At 42.3% G+C, this 22,395-nt stretch overlaps 1 protein-coding gene across 1 annotated transcript in view; it reads right to left on the bottom strand.

Annotated features, from left to right (window-relative positions):
• stxbp6 (syntaxin binding protein 6 (amisyn)) overlaps positions 1–22,395 on the bottom strand; it is a 104,163-nt gene that overhangs the window by 68,203 nt on the left and 13,565 nt on the right. The window lies entirely within an intron of this gene.

The raw sequence follows: 22,395 nt of genomic DNA, 5'->3' as shown, positions 1-22,395 counted from the left end.
GTGCTGCCTTACTCTATATCTGGTACTGATCACTGGAGTGTTGGTACTTTTCAAATTAAAATGCTAACATCTTGGTCATTGTTGTCATCATAATGGTTCCATGCATTGCTGTTCACCAGTGCTTTCCTGAAATATGTTTCAGAAGCCGCACCCTTTATTCTCCATTCAGAGTGGATTTTCATAATAAAAGTGGGGATGGGTTTTGCGTCAGAAGGGATGTTTGCACAGGTCTGCTAGGTCAATTTGGACAGCTGTAGCTTATTGTGTGAGGGTGGCCTGACTCTGGGGGGGGGGGGGGGGAGTACAGTAGAAGGAGAGACAGCATGATGAAGACAGACAGGCTGTGGGTAGGTATGCCACCGTTTCATACCATTTTGTTCTTCATTACGTTGATTCAATCCCAAACCGCACAGACCACCACCATGTTAAATTGATACATCTTGGGTCACAAGTTGGCAATGTCCTTTCAGGGGTGGGGGGTTATAATCCGCCACTATGTGAAAGGGTAAAACCGTAAAAATAAAGGTCATTCAATACCATGTGAACTGCAAACAGTACTGTATAGAGCACAGTGTCGCTTGCAGCCCTAACATGATTAACTTGGGGATCCGAGGGAAAAAGGGGGTAGGGAGGATGTACAGTGAAGGAGGTCCAAATATGGATATAACCAGAGAGCGAGAGAGGGGGATGGAGAACAGGAGAGAGAATGAGAGAGATTGCTGGACAGAGAAAGCGAGAGACAGAGACAGTGAGAGTGCGTGCAATAGACAAATGATAGAGAGAAAGACAGTCTTTTTCATGTGTGGTGTTATGCCATCATCTACTGGCCAGACTCTCTGTAATCCTGCCCTGCTTCATGTGTCTGGAGATCTGTCACGAGTGTGACCTGACTGCAGATGAGAAAAAAAATCCCTAGCAGAGCACAGTAGTTGAAAGGGAGCTGTACTGTAAAGTAAAACATAATGGAGCAAAGCATTCCTTTCTTGTTCATTATTTAATATGCAAACTCTATTAAAGGTGCTAGTCTCCCTATATATTGGATGATCTTGTAATCTTTGAACTTTTTTCCAAATATATTTCAGATATAGAGAAAATATAAATCTCATCTCATCTCATTTTCGTCCGCTTATCCGGGGTCGGGTCGCGGGGGGAGCAGCTCAAGCAGGGGGCCCCAGACTTCCCTTTCCCGGGCCACATTGACCAGCTCTGACGGGGGGATCCCGAGGCGTTCCCAGGCCAGTGTTGAGATATAATCTCTCCACCTAGTCCTGGGTCTTCCCCGAGGTCTCCTCCCCACTGGACGTGCCTGAATCACCTCCCAAGGAAGGCGCCCAGTGGGCATCCTTACCAGATGCCCGAACCACCTCAGCTGACTCCTTTCTAAGTAAAGGAGCAGCGGCTCTAATCCGAGTTCCTCACGGATGGCTGAGCTTCTCACCCTATCCCTACGGGAGACGCCAGCCACCCTTCTGAGAAAACTCATCTCGGCCGCTTGTACCCGCAATCTCGTCCTTTCGGTCATCACCCAGCCCTCATGACCATAGGTGAGGATAGGAACGAAGATCGACCGGTAGATCGAGAGCTTTGCCTTGCGGCTCAGCTCTCTTTTCGTTACAACGGTGCAGTAAAGCGACCGCAATACCGCCACCGCTGCTTAAAATATAAATGCAAAGGGTTATTTGCAGGAAGTGGATATGAATAATGAATCACTTTTCACAAAAGATAACGTTGAATTCGATATGTTTTATATACTTACAGACATAATGTTGAGAGGTAGACCCTATTATGCATCGGTAAACCTCTGAAAAACATATCTGTTGTCTCAGGCTGCAGTACTGCTGCACAGTCAACCCACCTGCTATACTGAGGTCTTAATCAAAGAGCCAATTTCATATTCAGACCCTGCCTCACACTTAGGGCAAGTCGCTCCTGGCTTACGAAGCAATTACTAAAAGTCACCGAATACTGAAGGGGTCCATCATCTATGATCCCTGCTGATTTCTTAATTCATCTCTGAATATGTTTTTCTTTAATGAAAAAAGGCAAGGATACCAAAATAAATATGAATGAATTTATCACCAGAAAGCACACGTCCAGTTATAACCAGGTACACTCAAAGTTACACTGTGGGCATTGGTGTCCAAACCTTTTTGGCTGGGATTCAACACCCTTATCTAAAAAGAACACATGACTTATTATGAATCAAGAAAAGACAAAAGGTAAAATGGGTGGCTACTATAGAGAATCTACCAAAGCGTTGCCTGAAGATGGCTGCCAGAGGAAGATTAAAGTATGGTTCACAGCCACTCGCTGTCATTGTGCCTTGCTTTAATGTCCTTTGAATCAGGGGCCTCAATGTGCTCATTGCCAAGGGCATGAGCTTTTGCCTGAAGGGAATCCACATACCAGCCAAACATTTTTATCACAGTTGTGGTTCCTTGCAATGCTGTTTACATGAATTTAATGATCATGTGCGAAGTGTGTGCACTTTATACTTTGAAAATGGAGCATTTGTGTTTCATGTTTAACAGAGTGCTTTGCTAACGAAATGTGATCCAGTGCAACTCGTGCCAAAATAAGTGTTTTGGCAGTGCAATGCACACAGCTAGATTCGGCCAGCGTTCAGCACAATCAAAACAGAATTATGAAGACCGCCCAGGAAGGCCCAACTTAAAAGAATTACACAATGACCAACATCTGATAGGCATGAACTAAATATTATACACAAGAGAACACAACAATAGCAAAAAGGTTGTTTATTAGTTAAAATTTGCATAAATAACACAGTCTTTCCATCTTCAGAAGCATTTCAAAGTTCCCATATCCAGCAGGTGGGCTATGGATCCCTTGAGAAATCATCTGTTACCGTAACCATGGTAATCTAATTTGCATCCCATAAAAGGCACCTGTTGAGCGAGTGGCAGCTGCACCTGACTAGGGACAACACACAAATGCTTACGACCCATCCACCGGTAACGTTATATCGACATTCATTCCTGCTTTATCTTCCAGTTAGTCCAATATTGGTACCTCCATTTGGGTGCCAAAAAAATGTAAGCCTTTTAGCTGAAGATGACCTTCGCTTGGAACTCACCACGAAGAGTCCTCTAGAAAGTCAGCATGGTTCAGTTTTGCACACACTGAAAAGTGACTTGGTTCCACAATGTAGTGAGCCAAGGTTCCTACTTGGGAGAACAGGCCGGGTTCATCCGCCAGTCAGTGTAAAACCCCAAGAACCAATCATACACTACAGGTGAGGTCAAATATATTGTGCAAATATTGGTTCAGTGTTTTCATGTAATAACCAGTTGAACAAAAATAAAAATGGATTTTGGTGTTTAGACTAGACATCTGCAAGCCATATCGTTAAACAACTGAAGCAAGAACTCGCTGTGTGTAGCTTTACTAGGAGAGGCCTCCCAAAGCTTTGTGATGTCAGTGTTTGCGGATCCAAGCCAGGCATATGGTCCATGGCCTTTGGGTCTTAAGCATAACATCAACACAGAATGACCCACCATTACAACACTGAAGGTGTAACCATGTTGTACTCTTAAAAAGCACTACCATCGCTTAGGGAGCTATATGACCAGATCAGTAACCAAACAGCAATAAAATATCCTTCCCTACAGGTTGAATTCTGGATCTGCTGGCACGTTATTAGAAAGTCTCAGAGTCCTTTTCTCACTGTCTAGGTCCCATGATTACAGGTCTATTTTAAAGCAAACCCCCACTGCCATCCTGCCAGAGCTGAGACACACTGTTATCTTCGAGAGAGCCTGTCAAGCGGGATGAGGCAAGCTGCTAGCATGAGCCCAACCACTACACCCAAGGACAATCGCCTCCACAGGCTGCCAACAAGGAGGCATCTCCCCATGAGCCCTGGATCTGCATTGATGGAAACCAAGCAGGGCTGTTGAGAGAGCAGTGGTGGCGCACAGGGAGAGATACCACACACTATGTCATAGAGAAGACAAATATGTCTCAGAAAACACGCACAAAAGAGACTGGCAGCATTCGACACACTCTCAATTGAGTAGCAACAATGCACTCCACAACAGTTACCCACAGTAAGACTATTGTGTTCAACTTGTGACTCATTCATTTACATTTTATTTCTATGGCGGCGATGTTTACCTATTTTGCAAACCAACTGTATGGCCAGAAAGATGTTACTCAAGTTTGAAGTGATCAAATTAGTAATTATAGAACTAACTGAGTAGAACAAAGCAACCCACTGATTTTAACTGCTGTATTTTGACTTTAATGGCTTATTTCTCACAAGAATATGAAGTTAGAATAATTAATGCTAATGGTTATGAAAATCAGTTGAAAGAGAATGCACAGTGTTTCTGCTAATGATGATTATGAAAACAAAGGGAAACTGATTCATTGTGGAAATCAGTGTCCCAAGTATGCACTTGATTCGCAGTGAAGAGGTTCTGGGTTAGATTCCCAATAATTATTATAACACCCATTTTTCCATTTCAATTTTTACAACCCCATATGATAATTTGTTAAATATAAATGTTGACTAGCATCCGATTCACTTTTTTAGGTAAAAATGTTCTGAAGGGACACAATATATTTTTTTATCACATACCGGCTACTATGCTAATTGCACATCAAATTGGCAGGGTTTTGTCGTTAATAAGCGAGAGGAATACTGTGTATTTTATTCATGAATACAACTGTAGTATTACTTTCATCCCTGCTTGTATTGTCTTCGCCTCGACCACGTGCACAGAAGAAGCTACGGTATGGAAAAATACAATTGAGTGATCCTACGCTATTTTATAAAACACATCCTAGATCTCGTATGTCACGTTTTTTCCTCAATTGCCCTGTTATGATAACAGATTAAATATTTTTATGATGGTAGGCTAAATGGAATTGTCCCCCAACTCGAGAAATTCAGTCGATGAAAGTGATGCCAGAGTGAACAGGCCACTATTCAGCTGGTCTGACCTTATAAAAATCTTTCCTTCTATCCGGTTACCTTGAGGAACATAAATAAGTGTAATTCCAACCTGAAAGGGCTTTTTAATGATTCTCGATTTTGACTTGATTAAGTCTTGATTTACATCCAGCCAATTCCCTTTTCAATCCAATTATAAACATGCTCCGGAAAAGCACAATAAAAGGAAGGCAGTTTGACAAATTGTTAATCAGCTATGCAAAGCCAATAGATTAAAGTCTCAGAGGTGAAGCAATACCTTACAATTGGAAGATATTTCTTAACAATTTGTACTTAAATATGAAGCCTACCTTGTACCAAAATACCAAATACACTTATAGTGCATTTCAGAAGAACAGATGTTAACGTACAGGGTTGATTTGATATGCTCATTGAAGACAAATTAATATAAATATTTCATTGATATGGGTGGCAAGCGAGTACAGCCCATTATTAAATCCTAGCTAATGGCCCCGTGATGCATTCATTCACAGCCTGTGGTAGTGTCAGTCTGGGACAGTACACTGATCAATGGAAAGGATTCAGTCAGCGGATTGAAGAATGAACAACCTGAGGCAGAGGAAGACTAACATCTCACTGGAGAACATTTTCATTGGGAAGTGTTGGGAGAATGATTAAAATAAACATTTGGAAGAAGATGGCTAAGGCTTGAAGTTAACTGGCACAAATAAGTACAAATTAACCAGGATTCTAGATTAATCATGGTTGAACTTGGCCAACTTGGCCATCTTGGCAGGGGGTACGGTGGGGAAAACACACACACACACACACACACACACACCACACCCACACACACACACACACACACACACACACACACACACACACACACCACACACACACACACACACACACACACACACACACACACACACACACACACACACACACTGGAATCTACAATGCGGCCTCACTCGATCTCCTATATCCTGCAGTGCTGCGGAGCCCTTAATAGCCTGATCACAATAAGAGATTCCTCCACAGCCAGGATCCATAGATGCACAGGGGAACAGTTAATTACCCTGGGCCACTGACCCAGGGGTTTGGCTGTCACAGTTTGATTACATCGGCTGCACTGAAATATCTCTAATGTCTCTAATGGCTTGCGTGTCTTGTTGAAACAGAGCTACTGTTCTACTCTCCACTGAATCAGCTCCAACAAACTTGGAATTTCATGGGTTAAATTGTGTTGATTGGTTTATTTATTTGTAATGGAATTTGGGGATTGTGGGGAATAATAATGGGCACAAGTATTGCAGAGCTACAGACCCATTTCTAGATTGAACAATGTTTTTTATTTGTAACATTTATTTATCCATGGCAAATTGGCCAATTTGTGGACATCAGCTCGTTGCTTCATCTTCAAACATTAAAGTAGTTGGATGGATGAATAAAGTTGAGTACCCTGAGGGAGCCACTAACAAGGGAGGAGAAGAGGAGGACTGAAAAGGAGGAGACAACAGGCATACAAATACAAACAGGAAAGTGCAAAGCCATAAAACGGTTTGAAGCGTAAGCTTCGCTAGACCAATTGACCTGGGCAAGGGCCCCAGGGATAATCTGCTGTGCCACGGTAAAATCTGACGTACTAACAAGCAGTAAAACATGAAATGAACAGCGTAACAAGAGTTTTATAAAAAGCTACTGTGTTTGCAATGGATTTCTTTAGACTTATAATGATGGGGAAAGGATGGATTTGTTTCCTTATCCCCAATGTAAGAAGGATAAAATACAAGCTGAGAGGCGGACCATGCTGCCCAGGTCCGTACAACGCGGTGCCCACATTACTGTCTATGCTTGGCAATGTGCACTTCTTAGCCGGTGCACCCCGGCCTCACGCAGAAATCCATCAACCGGCCAGCAAAAGAAAATCCGTATTGAGGAAGGATAATACGAAAAAAGGTTGTCATTTAATAACAACCAAAGCTGGAAAAGAACGTAAAATATCCCGCCTCATTAATATTGAAAATACTGAAAGTTATATCCCACAAATCGGAAGGAAAGAATTCCAGTGCGGCTTAAACTAACACTCAATATTTCAATTTCCCTTCAACTGTGCAGAAAAAAAGTCTACAGGAGAGCCTTACAGAAGACAGTTTAAGCAAAAATCCTCAACCAATTAAAGATAACCCAAATATTAAGCTAGGGAGCAGATTACTTATAATCATTGCCAAAAAGGCAAGATTCTGCTTGAAGAAAAAAAATCAAAACTGTCAATATAGTGGGTCGATTTCTTCGAACTTGGACATCTTAACAGGACTCATTGCTGAGCTCATCCTGTGTATCATCTGTGTCCTGTTAGGTAAAGCTAAATAGGTCTTAGCGCAATAAATGGACCACCCTCTGTATCCATTATTGCAGAAACAACTCTGTCAAAATAGCTTACATACAAGGCGACTCATGAAAGATTAAATATGTGTAAAGAATAACAGAACATAGGTTAGCTGCCAGGCATTTAAATGACAGCCATGAACATGAGAAACTACCAAGGGACTAAAACATGGGAAAACATTCTGCTAACTTTTCAATTTATTTGGTAAATTGTGAAGCCGTTTGTTTTGTGTTTCACGAAGCCTTGGGTTACAATGGCAAGAGTCTTAACGGCATCAGTAATCATTTTCAATGCTTTTTCAGAGCATAGAGTATTATGTCTATAAGTGTCTCTTTGTGTCTTCAAAAGCAAACGCCCCTTCTTATTGGTATCGGCATGCGAGTGCACTTGCATTAGTTAAGAATCAGTTCACGAATTATATCACATTTACAGCTCACCAGTACCCGAACCACTTTTTTTTTTTTACAAGATAATAGAATGGAGAACAAAATAAAACATAAAACTAGGAAATGAAAAGCTTCACACGGAAAAATATCAAAAGATATTCATGGGATCACTTGCTAAAGTAATATCCCATCCCAATCCCATCAAGGTCAGCTTTGAGTGGATGCTTCAATAAAGAGAAGCTGATTTAGATCAGACACACTCATTGTGACAGTCTTACAGCTCTGCCTTACACCGGCATAGACCATAGAAATGTTTGCTACAGTTTCCAAGAAGTCTGTCAGTCACATCTAAACCTTTTACCTTTCCCTATCGAGGTACTGTTAAGTATGCATACACTTCTAAAGTGTAGTGAAGTTGAGGTATAAACCGTTGGGATAGTAAATGTTTGGAAAGGTTAAGTGTGATTATTGTCAGAGTGAGATTGAGGCAAAAAGTCACAAGTCATTGGGACTTGAAACCAGAAAAGTCCATCTAGTTGCCCTTATAAAAGCGCTGAAGGTGACCTCTCAAAGTCGCATACGACGCGTCATTCTTCCTTCCCTTGTCAGATCTCTGCACAAACTTCAGAGGGTAATCTCCCCTGAGACACCTCAACAAGATCAAGGACATGAAGACATCCTTACAGAGAAAGACAATCTGTCAGGCACAGCTAGTGAGTGAGTGAGTGAGTGAAATTTGTCTGACTTTTTTTGTTTTTATTACAACTTACCAATGAAATATGACACGTGAACAAGGTCATCGGCAGTCAGCACAATCACGATTCCATTCTAGTAACCTATAACGCCAGTGTTCCACCTAAAAAAATCGTATTTTACTCAAACTGTATTTTTCTGTGGATTTTCTTTATCAAGGGAAAACCTGCAAAGCTCTTGTTTAAATTCAAAGTATCTGCATGTATTTAGAGGAAGCCGAAGTAAATAGCATGGACCTTACTGAAGCAATGGTGCCTCGAAGCGCTGAGCCAAGCACTATACACAACTTTGTTTACCTCTTCTTGCCGGGTTTATCAGTGTGACTAGCCTACACACCTATACTGGTTGATGTCGCATGAAATGCAGCAAGCAAAACTTTCAAACATACAATCCATACTTTAGATCTGCATATTTGATCTATTCACTACTACACTGAATTACCAAATATGTGTAACATATGGGCCAAGAAAAAAATAAACTAGCACTCATCTGAAATCTGGCTTACACACACACACACACACACCCACACACACACACACACACACACCCACACACACACACACACACACACACACACACACACACACACACACACACACACACACACACACACACACAGAGCTTCTGTGACCGATCGGATATGGGAGCTGAGGTTTGTGCTGCTTCTACCCCCAGTCGAGCAGCCTCCATCTGGACTGAGGTTCCACTGCACAGCAGGGGAATTGTTTGAATAACATGAAGCAATCAATCCAAACTTAGTTTTTCTCCAATACTTACAGAAAAGAGAACATATTTTCTGCAGAAAAGGTAACATCAACAACTTCATACACAATTAATTGCCCGATAACTCTCTATTGTAATCTCTATGTGTCTGACTTTTGAAACAGAGCCGGGAAAAACCAGCAGGAGAGAGTGGAATGGAGCGAAGGAATGACATAGACGAGAGATCATAGAACTGCGGGAAGTATTGCAATGCGTAGCTGTCAAGCAGCCTGATAGGGTGCCTAGCGATGCCCTTAAAAGTGAAATACCAGCCCCGGACCCATCCAGAGATGACAGTGGAGGTCCCCAGAAACCTGCTGTCACGAGAGCCTGTTGGGCTGAACAGACATCTTGATGGAGATGCCAAGGTGCCAGTCTACATCCTGTCTAACCTTTAGATCGCGCCTAGCGCTTAGCTCCATTAGGCACGTGTTACTGGCACTGGTCGATTAGAGTGCTTTGATGCCAACTGATTTCTTTTGAATTGCACTTTGCGATGACAATAAATTTGAATAAATAATAAATTAAAGATTGTTAATGATGATGTAGGTTCAAGTCGCAATGTGTAACATTTTTACTAGATAGTACCATAATGCCCTAAATGTAAATGTGAAATAACCTGGACATATGTGTAGTCAATGCTGATCAACATTGATCAATAATGTATCAAAGAATTGCACTTTTGACTCTCCCAAACCCCTCCTATTCACGCCATCCAGCCAGCCGAGCTACGCTTGTTCGCATCACACAGCACTGTTAAGACTGGACAGAACACTTATTTGTTTCTTTAATTCTCCCGCCTACTATCTGGGAGGGGGTAAATGATTATTATTTTGAGTGGAATTTATTTGAAATTAGTACTTTTTGTTTGAGTGCTTCTGTTTCATTAGCGAGTGAAATTTGGAGTGAGTATATCTGCTTCAAGTTGACTGTGCTGCCTCAGTGTGATCCAATTTAGATTTCAGACCACTCCAGGCTCATTTGTGACCAATCAGGGCTTTGGGGAATTTATCTCGCCTATAGATCACAGCTGCGTGAAATGCAGCACACCTCAGTGCCAGACAAACGCAGGGAGAGTGGGAGCAGGGAGGGCAGGGGCATTTCATGACGTTGTTTCAAAATGTTGCCATCTTGTGCTGTTTTCTTGAATTTTATGTCCGAAATTAGATTTGTAAGACACAAAAGGCAATAAAACGATAATATACAATGAGAGAATGTAATCAATTCTTAAACAGGTTTTGAAACCGTTTGTTTATCTCTATGGCTTATTTGAAGGGGGCAGTAAATACAATAAAGTTTAGCAAGAGTGGTCTGAAATATATATAATAATAGAGAGAGAAAGGCAGAGAGAGAGAGACAAAGAGAGAGAGAGAGAGAGAGAGAGAGGAGAGAGAGAGAAGAGAAGAGAGAGAGAGAGAGAAGAGAAGAGAGAAGAGAGAGACAGAGACAGAGACAGAGACAGAGAGAGACAGAGACAGAGACAGAGACAGAGAAGGAAAGAGAGAGAGAGAGAGAAGAGAGAGAGAGAGGCAGAGAGGCAGAGAGAGAGAACAGAGAGAAGAGACAGAGAGAGAGAGGCAGAGAGAGAGAGACAGAGGCAGAGAGAGAAGAGAGAGAGAGAGCAGAGAGAGAGAGACAGAGCAGAGAGAGAGCGGCAGGCAGGCAGGCAGGCAGGCAGGCAGGCAGCAGGCAGGCAGGCAGCAGGCAGGCAGGCAGGCAGGCAGGCAGGCAGACAGACAGACAGACAGACAGACAGACAGACAGACAGACAGACAGACAGAACATACAGGACAGACCCCTTGTGTGCGATCCAACCTTGCCTTGAGGAAATTGTTTCTTTGGTGCTGTTTTTGTCCAATTGTTTGTAGATTTCAATGAAGAATGGTTATGTAGCCATACACTTATAAGGTAATTGTTTATTACATTTGGGGGCGATATCCCTTAAGCCCAACCGGGATTTAAACTTCATACAACCCCTTTATCAGATTTTCGAGACCTTAAATAAACAAAAAAGGAAGTTGTGTCATAGGTTGAATTGTACTACGAAGACTGTGGTATTAAGACCTCAGAGATCCCAGCATTGTGTTCCAACCAGAGCCTTCTTGAAATTGAATTGAAGTGCAATGCCAAGTTATTCACAGCAGTTGGCATATTCACAATAAAAAAAGATACCCTATCAAAGCTTTAAACTTATGGGGGATAGTTGAATGAAAGCATACATTACCATCTATGGTGGAGAATTAAAGGGATGCACTTGTATCTGAAACTTGGCGTTTGCCTGTCTTACCGAGATTCAAACAGGTTGTTTAATTCCAAATTCATAATTGTGCATCCAGAGGGGAGTTCGCTGGGATATATTTTGCTTCTCTTGCCTTGCAGAGTTTCAATAAACAAGTTCCTGTCCATGTAAGGGAAATACAATTCATTGCTTTCCAAAGATATCCAATGTGTTCCGAATAGCCCCTTTTCTTTCAAAGCGAGAACCGGTAACAACACGAGAAGTTTGTAGTTTGTCTACAAAGACAAAGCTACCTGTCATGTGCCTCTGAAAGGTTGGCCTCCACGTAGCCTACCTAGCCTGAAGCAGTTGATAGTAGAACTGTGCCAGTGGTGCATTACAGGTAGCCTAGTAATCATAGCACTGAAGAATTGACAGATGGTTAACCCAGAGCAGGGCTCTGGTGCGCTGTGTTTGATCCTCATCAGTGAGCTAGGGAAGGTGTGAGGCTGGTGGCTGAGCAGCATATGGCGTTCCTCTGCATCCCGGCGTGTCTTTCTGCAGCCCCCTGCCTGCGGACAGGAAGTGTTGGGGAAGCAGAGGGCGACTCCTGCTGCTCCCTTAGGATGACCTTCGTTACCGCAATTAGCAGGCATGCCAGTCAGGGGGGCTGACTACGATGGAGCATGCTGCCTGCTGCCCGGGCCGAGCAGAGCTTTGTGCACAGCACTGGGGAACAGCAGCCCAAGTGACTCAAAGCCCTGACCTTTGTCGTGGGTTATCCGTTATTGATCTCAGCTCTGAGTTTAGCGGGAATTGCATAATTGGAAACCGTGAGGGGAAAATCCATGACCTTGAAACATCACGAGCAAGAAGATCATCAGACACATGATGAATGCCTACTAGTAGACATCCCTCTTATTATCATGTACCATTCAACATTTAACATAATCCGTTCAATCCACAAAAATATGGCCCATACACGAAGCTATGAAAGCATATTAATGGAACTTCTCAGCCATGAGAGACGTGTGTTGAGGAGAATGTGGAAGGGGATTAGACGTGACGGTAACAAGTCTAGCCACAAATCTGACAGCACCCATCGACAAGCCCTCGGTGGACATTGAGCAAAGACACAACTAATGGCAACGCACATAAATCATTTGTTAATGAAGGCGGACAACCGGATAACCTGAATAAAGGCTAATTGGCTTAAAAAAAATGGGATGCGATTACTACTAATTGGCAAGTTCCTCAGGCCTTATTTCATGCGCTGATAAAGAACACTCGGATAACACTGAGGTCAGGCTAGGTGAAGAAAGCATGCGCCATTAGCTGCTATATCGCCTGCGGCCTCCCCAGTAAAACGCTTAATTTACAACCCTTAACCGATCTCTAGGTCGGGGGACGGGAAGAACATAAACAAAGGCATGCCTAATTCATCGGTAGATGGTGTGTCTGATTAAAGGACCCAAACAAACAAAGAAAGTAATATCCAGCTGATGTTTGGGTAGAAGACATGCCCGCCCACGGAATTCATTGATCCGTGGCGACTCTGGCGAGTTAGAAAGAAAATGTACACACGTTAAAAAGCAGATATAGGAAGGCAACTTCATACTCTAGAAGTTAAAAGCCAACATTGATTGAAAAAAAGTAAGCAGATGTAGCAGAAAAGGTTGTTCTGTAGGTATGCTTATGGCAATACTTACAGTGTTTATTTCTCGACAGTCAACATTTTTTATTCAAATGCTTTCTTTTCTCTTTCAAAGAAAATGATATGTTTCACTTGGACCAAAATGTTAGTCTCATTACATGAAAGCATGCAGGGAATGTGGGATCTAGACTTTAAACTGAAAACAGAAAACGTAAAAGATATATGATAAGATAAATGCTCTACATGGAATTCAAATAGTTTTCCTGTCAGAGTACATTGTTCTAGTTCAAATAAAGGTATTCTAATGCATCCCTCTTTTAACACACTGCTCAGTTCATAAAACACTGGGAAAATGACGTCAAGTGATATTTACATTGTTGGAGTAATTGTGATTAAAAATACTATGAGGAGGCATCATGTGTAAACCACAGAGATACTAACTACAGGTACAGGGTATAATGATTGACGCCGCAGACCATAATAATCTTCCCACAATGATAATTGATTTACATTCCACTTTCTGCAGAATGTGTGTCATGCCATTTCCCTCATTCCACTCTGTGTCACTGCATTTTTTCAATATCAGTAGTTTTGGACAAACACCTTGAAAGTATTTCCCTTCAGTTTTTTTTGTTCAAATTCCAACACACACACACACACACACACACACACACACACACACACACACACACACACACACACACACACACACACACACACACACACACACCACACACACACACACACACACACACACACACACACGTCTTTGAAAGGTAGCATTTATCTATCTTTGTTTGCTTTAAACTACCAATTGCTCGAGCTGTTTGTCAGACAGAGGAGAAGTCCTCAAAGAACAGAAGAAGAGCGAGAATACATTTAACTAGATACAGTATATCATATTTGAAGATAACAATATTGAAGATAATTAGGATATGATAAATATGACAAAGGAAAAAAGTAGAGAAGCAAGCATGAAGAATGACGAAAATAATAATAAATCCCACAAAAGATAGAATAAAGGTAAGGAATGGTAGAACTAAGTAGGGCGTTGTAGAAAGGGAGTGTTGCTCTTTTGTTACAGCTGGTCAATCAAGGAACAGGAAAGATGGAGGGAGTGGTAAAATAACAGAGAATATAACTTTATCTGAGACATCCTCATGTTGGTCAGGGGTCAGGAAGCAGTAAATATTAAGATAGGGCAGATACCTCGAATAAATGATCAGTGTCTGGGGAATACCTCTGAGACTACTACAAACTTGGATGATAATCCAAGCGAAAAAGAATGGCAAAAGAGTGAATATGTTGACTTGCAGCAATGTGGACCATAGGAATACAAATCAATCGGCTAGCACATATTATGAGGCACATATTCATGGCAATGTTGAAGTATTAGAGGTGTTGGAGAAAAGCTGACCCTGAGATCCTGAGAAATAAACAGAACAGTATCGGACCCAACATAGAGCAGGGGGAGGGCTGATGGATGGAGGTGAGTCATGGAGGTGAGTCACCACCATGTGCATACAGTAAACATTGAAGTGTGCACCGTTTCTCTGTTTTACTTCAGCAGAACCTAACTTCTCCTATGAAGTTTAATTCAAACCAAGTGTACACAGTGTATAAATGATGTGTAACTGATTATAAACATTAAGCTTCAACAGGGTCGAAGCATGCATCATAAATAGGCATGCAGAACCCCTTCTCGTTCAAAAAGGCAAAAAAAAGCTGTTCAAAATGCAGCCCGCCTGAGTAGGGTTACTTTGAGATAGCATTCCTGATTTTGGAGCCGATAACACATTTCAGACAAATATTTAGCTGATATTTTACTGGAATACTGTTGGCCAGACGTTTCTCTGAACACCTGTGACAATAAACCACTGTGAGCTTATCCTAGCCATCAATGTGATTAGACGTCGGCATTCCTCTGTCCTTAAAACCTTTCAAGTCCATGATCAACAACAATAAGAAGTGGTGGTTGATGAAAAAGGAAGTTATTTCTTAAGTTATAATGGGTGATATTATATCCTCTGCGCGCGCGCGCGTGCGTGCGCGTGCGTGCGTGTGTGGGTGTGGGTGTGTGGTCAAATAACTGAAACCATAGATCCCGATAAATGTCTGTTTGAATCATAGCCGATTGCAATCGTATATTCTGAGCCACAAGGCAAGCCGTGTGGATTGAAAGAAATGAGACACTACTCATTGCAATCATTATTTGCTCATTCAAATTTCAACTATTTGAAGTGGGAATTTTCTGGGCTTTTTGCTTCAGAATCCTGCAGATCTGTCCATTGATCTCCTACGTACTCCACCCTTAAACTCTGTAGCAAGGCAGGGCATCCATCACCGGTTGCTGTCAGCCATCTCTCCCTCTGCCCATTTTAAACCGTGAAATATATTTTTCAATCTCAATCTCTCTGGCTCTTTCTCATAGCCTCATTCTATTCCTCCCCTGCTTTCCTCCATGCCCCTTCCCCATTCACTTTGATTTGAGTAGATGGGATTAAGAAGTCAAGTGATAGATAAACCTCTTTTGGACCAAGGGCCGAACCCTTGGTCCAAAACCGCAGCCAATTTGACCGGTACAGCACTAAAGAACTTTCGTTCCGTCGGCAGAAATCTTTGGCCGTGTTAACCACTCCACTAGGATATGACTCATATGAGCATCACTTGTTATGGTCCCTCACTGTGTTTTTTACACAGGCAATTGTTGAGAAAGATGATTATTGAAGAATACCATCAAATATACCCACTGCCAAATATAATTTTGCACAGGATTAAATCATTCAATTTCCCCAACACACAACCCCCCCCCCCCCCCCAACACACACACACACACACACATACACACACTCACACCCACACCCACACTAACCCCTTCCCCTGCACTCTGCTGAACTCTGGATTGTAGATAACATAAATCCAATCCCTCTCTTTTTTAAGAGACTGATAGAGTTAACTCCAGATACACTGGCTCAGCAAATCCCCATGCGGAACACTTCAAAATCAATACGGGCAGCTTTTAAATGATGTAAGAGTTATCGGCTCCCGGATAGCGCACCACAGTGGAATCAGATACGGCCCGGAATTTATTGCCTCTGAAGGTGTCAATCGTGCATTGCCGCGCGAACCCGATCTGAGCGAGGGTTTTCATACTCCAAATCGAACTAAAGCTGGGACTCTTTCCTCCTGCTTTTACTATTAGACAGCCGTAGCATGACAGCCCTCAGGTCTGAATGAAGGCATGAGAAGAGGTGTCCTTGAAGGTAAAAATAAGGGGGAAAATGAAATTTTACGTGACTGCAAGGAAATTATGCTAGGGCAATAGTGACTCTACCCGTCATGTCCACCATGAACCTCACGAGTCACGACCGTTGGACGTTATTTGTTCAAGTGGCTATCTCGAAAGTTTTCGTTTCAAAAAATGTCTGTTAAGGCACAATCTATCGCCGAATGAGGCAACACGAAGTCACACCCCTTCCGGTAGAGCCAGTGGGACCTATGAGATCGAAAGTATGAATGGGTTTCAATCCATGCTTTCAATGGAGAGAAAGTAATTATCTTCTGGTCCCAGTCGTGAAGAAGTTTGATAAAGTTAGGTTTTGTGTGAGGCCGCTTTGTGAACTACAGCTCTTCGCTGCTCTCGACGCGAATGATATACGTCGTCACCACCCGCACTTGGAACTCCGGTACAGACATGGCGATCTCTCTGCTCCACTTCACCGCTTTTTTTCCAAGGGGAGGATAAAAGCATCGAAAGAGGTGAAAACCATTATAAATCGGGGCATGTGGAGAGTTTCAGTTATGCCGATGGGGAGATTGTCGGTCTTGTCCATGCCAGTCGCAGGGAGCGTGACGTCACATACGAGACATGTAGTCTCTCAGTGTTTTCTCTACAGCCTTTAACTTAACAATTGCACAATAAACGGTCAAACTCTTGACATGAAAAATTATCATTTAAATCCACAAACAACATATGTGTAATCAGGGGCATATAAAGACTGGGACCAGAAGATAATTACTTTCTCTCCATTGAAAACCATTCATATTTTTCGATCTCATAGGTCCCATGGGCTCTACCGGAAGGGGCGTGACTTCGCCATAGTGAGTGAGCAACATGGTCCACTGCTGAAAGACCCTGCAGTTGCAGTATTATGAACGTTATGAATTGGGTGTCGGTGGCGAGACTGTTAGCATCACTGGGAAAATATGTCGCCAAATGTAATGAAAAGGAAATCTTGAAGATTACCACATTGCAATAAATGTATTGAGGCCAACCATGAAAATGTATGAGACACTAAAGCTAGCAGTCTGTCTGTTAGTCACCCTAAATTTAGGGAGTGACATACTGATGTTTTGCCTGCAGGGCCTTTTGCACATACGTGCAAGTGTGGATTATTCAGATTATTCAGTTTCCTCCATTCACAAAACAAAATGAATGCAATATGAATTGTATGCTCTCCCAACCTTTCTTTATGAGACACACCTGGATGTGAGAAAACGCCAGAAGCTTGAATGTACATTAAATGTTCGCCTTTTCCGGGTGATGGATGCATACTACTAAATGGACAGCACAACCCAATTTGTATGTACAGGTTATGGTAGTAGCATTCAAAAATGCGCTTGTGTGCGTGTCCTTGCAGTTAACATCCTTAAACAAAAGTCAAGTCAAAGGTTTGTTGGCAAATAGATTAAATGTCAATTATGACAGTGACGTGTTGTACGCAATGAGATGTTCCATTGATGAGTTATTGGTTCATGATGTGTGCTGAAATCAATGAACATCTACATCTGAAGCGCTGCAGTGTAGAGTCATAAATCACACAAAACGGATGGATCAATGATTACAGCAAGGTCAACTTTGCTAACTTTGGAGCTGGCGACGACAGTAAAACTAATATTTGCCATGAGTTTCAGGGGATTTACGACAGAAAAGGTTGGGTCGATACTGCTCTGGGAGTTTTTTCATTGAGTTTGCTTCGATGAAATATGCCCACCTAAAAATGTCTTCCCTTTCCCTTCAAATTAAACTTGAACCAACCTCCATACACTAAAGGTTGACTGTGAACCCTGAACATGATGTTGTAAATAGTTGCTCAGTTTAAAGTATATTAAAGCCAGAGGTGCATCTATTCAGGTAGGGTGGACTAAATGAAAGACAAGGTGAATATTACCTCGTTTTAAGCAGGTGCTTTGCTGACTCGATAATGAGTTTGAATTGAGCTGACAGGAGGTCACTGAGCCGACTTGATGGTCCACCTAACCCCTTAGCTTCACTGGAGCCATCAGGGTCGCGTTTAGTGGGTGTTCCGTCTACTTTGTCATTCGGCTGCCGTAATTATCAATGAAATAGGCTCTATCCGAGTGAAAAGAGAATTGCAGAGTTGCAATTCTCTGTGAACACGGCAGGGTGAACTCGCCATTTTCACTCATAAATGAACAATCCTCATAGAGATTCTTTAAAATGGACAAAAGGTTTGTCACACGTATTGAGGCAAATTGACGTGAGGCAGATGGCGGCCTGACAAAGCCTTTTCAGTGGAGCTCCGGGGTAAGTGGCAGGTGATGAATCCAGGTAAGGCAGGTGACTATGAAGGTAAGGCAGTGAGCCAGGAGCTGGGGGATTCAAATGATGAGTCAAGATAGAAAGATGCCCGGATAAACTGAGATGTAATATGATGTGATGTGGGCATGACATGTGGACAAAAGCTATTCATAACCTTCATAATCCTTCTCCTTCCTATCCCCTCTTTTTGCCATTTTATCCCCTTGTTCGTCCCTGACTGCCTCCTGCCCCCTCTCTCCTGCTTTCATTTATCCATTACTTGAACGTTTTAATCAGAGGAAAGGTCTGATGTGGTGCAGATTTGTATGTGTGGGCATGTGTCTGATGGTGTGATTGATAGTGATGGAGAAAAGGGAGCAAGAGGGCAAGGCTGAGATATTTCCTCAGCTCCTGCAGATGTTTTTATCTTTGTTCTTCAGGGGATATTGGACACCTCTCTGGTGCTAAACGTGCTCCTCAACGTGCTCATGAGTTATCATGTCTCAAAAATAAATTATATGGGCCCGTATATCTGACTATCTTTTAGATAACAAATTATTTCAGTTTTGGCCAGGTTAAAGAGAACCAAAGCCAAAAACTACAAATCATGTCTAACACAATCTTAATCATAACACGCGTCATACTACATGTAATTCTAGATGCAAAGATTAGGAGGCGAGTACTCCCATTTACCGAATGGACTGTCGCATTATAGGTATTTAAACATATCCGTTGCTAACCCTCCTGCTTCCAGTTGGACTAGAGCAAAAAAAAAAAAGAATTCTGCAATAAGATGGCTAGAAGTCTCTCCGATATTTACCTGAAATAATCTGATCCCTGTATGTCAGACGGTTACTAAATATATAGAGGCTAGATGTTCCATGAAACACACATGGTCAAAGAGGGGGGTCTCGTATGAAATGTCTGGGATTTCAATTATCAGGAGAAAAATGCAGCCTGATTTTTCAGACTTCTAATATTTTTGCCATTCCATGATAAAGATCTGTAGGAAAGTGAAAATGTATTATATTGACTTCATTGAGATAACAAATTGTATAAGTTTGCAGTTCCGGTTAAAAACGTGCAATTATAAGTTAGTAGTTAGTTAGTTGACAATTGTGCATTAAAATAGAGGGTTTTCAAGACAAGCATTTATACGTGTCAAAATTGTATTCATAAAGACTATCTAATCTTCATTTCCCTCGGACACAGATTGTATATGGATTAATCCAATTTGCTGGGGAATGCTTAAATAAAGTTGCCTATTACATTTTCAGTAAGATAGTTTGACAAAATCAAGGAATCTTATTATAGGCATGGCTGCCGCTGACGCAGCTGCCAGTCTGTGGTCCCTTTAAATGCTTTCATCTTCTTTCATCAAACATCGTTTTTTTGGGTTGGGGGAGCCAAGTTTTATTTTTTTCACTGGAAAACAACTGCTGAAACACCACCAAGGTGGCGATGTCAGCCCCGGGTTGGGTCACTATCCCTCCTGTACGAGTGAGGTAATTCACGGGTCAGAGGAACAGATGATCAGAAACACGTGTGGTGGCATCCGGTTCGGAACAACATACTCCTCTTCCTGGCGGCTGCTTCCTAAACGTCTCCTCAAAGTTTCCATCTTGTGCAACGCTTAATCAAACATCAACGAGGAAAGGAAGTCCAACTGATGCGGGAATCCGTAGCGGTGATATTGCAAACGGCCCATGAAAGAATGCCAAAGACCAACCCCACCTCATGTGTTGGCTAGCCAACCGTGATGTCACGGCGACCAGCTGTGAGTTCAAATGCAGCGGCAGGTAATGGAAGAGAGCCTTATTGGATCACACTGAAAGTCCCGGAGATACCTTTTCCTAGAATTCACGGATTGTTTATGTCCTGTTCTTCCTTACATTCCATTGAGGCCTCTTTCCGGAGCAGATGAAAGCAATTAGCTGGGTTGTGAAGAGGAATGCAAAAAACGAAAACAAGGATATACTCTACAAGGATTGCATATTTGGTCAGGAAAAACAGTTTTGTTGCATCACTGAAACCCTTGAGCTCAACAAAAACTCATCACTGGGGTGCCACTAAGCAAGGACAGGCCAACCCAATCCAATTCAAAAACCCAAGTTCATATTCATTTCTCATTTCTCAATCTTTAAAGTCAGGGGTTAGCAACAATGGCCGGGCATTTCCACACTGCAATTTATCTGCATCCTCCAAAGATGTACAATCTTAATCCTGTGTTGAAGGGAACCATCACCCCACCACTTCCACTGGATAACTGCTCAGAAATAAAAAATAAAATGGTTTCCATTGAATTTCCCAGAATGGAAGGAGAGATCCAGGCTGAACAGAAGGCTAAAGGAAGAGGACACTGAGGGAAAGTTTGGCCAATGGACTTGTAAAGGGGGAAGTCAGCGTCAATGAGACGTGTCTTGATGCTTCAACGCGCGTGCACACATCTCACACACACACACACACACACCCCAACACACACACACACACACACACCCACACACACACCCACACACACACACACACACCACACACACACACACACACACACCACACACACACACGGAAAGAAACAGATGAGAACAACAATCACACAAATGCATATACAGTAAATGGTCAAATATGAACACAGAGAGATTCACAACAGTGTGTTTGTACCACCGAACGCAGGTCAGAGCTCACAGAGCTCATTTGACTTTGTGATAAGCCGGGGCACCTTAACCCAGCTGTGTGAATCCCACAGGCCACCCGCCCGTCCGTTTGCACTTCCCCGGGGATGGATAAGATGTGATGCGTTCTGTTGTTGAATGGCGTTGAAGCATTGCCATGAAGTGAAGATGGCAATGCGGTGTAAATGATCCAGTGCTCCATTCACAGTCTTGTACTGTAAATCGGAATGGAAACCCGCAGTCAATGGTCAGCATCACTGAACATGTTCATCAGTGTTGAATGAGGGAGTGAGACATAGAGTGAAAGAGTCGTAGGAATAAAGTCATTAACATGCTTTTCTGTGGAGTGTGGACAGTTGGGAATTGGCTTTTTTGTCGGAAATAATGTGCCATTGCTGTTAATTAGGAATATTTAAAGCAAATCAAAATACGCTCATTGTCATGAAGATATGGCCATAGAATGATTTTGTTGAAAAAGGTTTGATATGGTGGATTGAGGGAATGGACAAACAATGTAACGTATCATCCCTGAAGTAGGCGCACACACACACACACACACACACAACACACACACACACACAACTTACACAAGCCACATAAACACACCAACACGAATGGGAAGACGGCTGTCAGAGAATACATCTATACATTCAATTCATTCAAAATGCAAACCAACCCACACACTTTAATGCATTCATAAACATTCACAAATACACCCACCAAGGATTGCGAAAGGCTGCCTACATTTGAAGGCACTTAGTCTAACCTCCCTCTTATTCACACACACACATTTGTTTAATAAAAACAGCTGAATCCTCCTCTCTGCATCTATCCACCAGACTGTCTGCTTCTGTTTTCCTGAGCAGAATGCTTTCAAGCCCCCAAGGTCTGGTTTTCTCTATCTCAATCAAACCACACACATACACACACCGACGCACACTCGAGAAAAAAATCACAAAACAGGAAAACAGAAATAAAAGGGAGAATGTGTGAAGGCACATACAGGAGAATGGGAGAAGAACTGTCTTTCCTCAACATAAACAAATACAACCCACCACCGTGTCCACTAACATCAACTCCCCTGTGTGTTATTTGCAGCACACA

The sequence above is a fragment of the Gadus chalcogrammus genome, chromosome 5 (genome assembly GCF_026213295.1).
Source record: "Gadus chalcogrammus isolate NIFS_2021 chromosome 5, NIFS_Gcha_1.0, whole genome shotgun sequence".
NCBI lineage: Eukaryota > Metazoa > Chordata > Actinopteri > Gadiformes > Gadidae > Gadus > Gadus chalcogrammus.
This window is presented reverse-complemented; position numbering and strand designations above follow the sequence as displayed.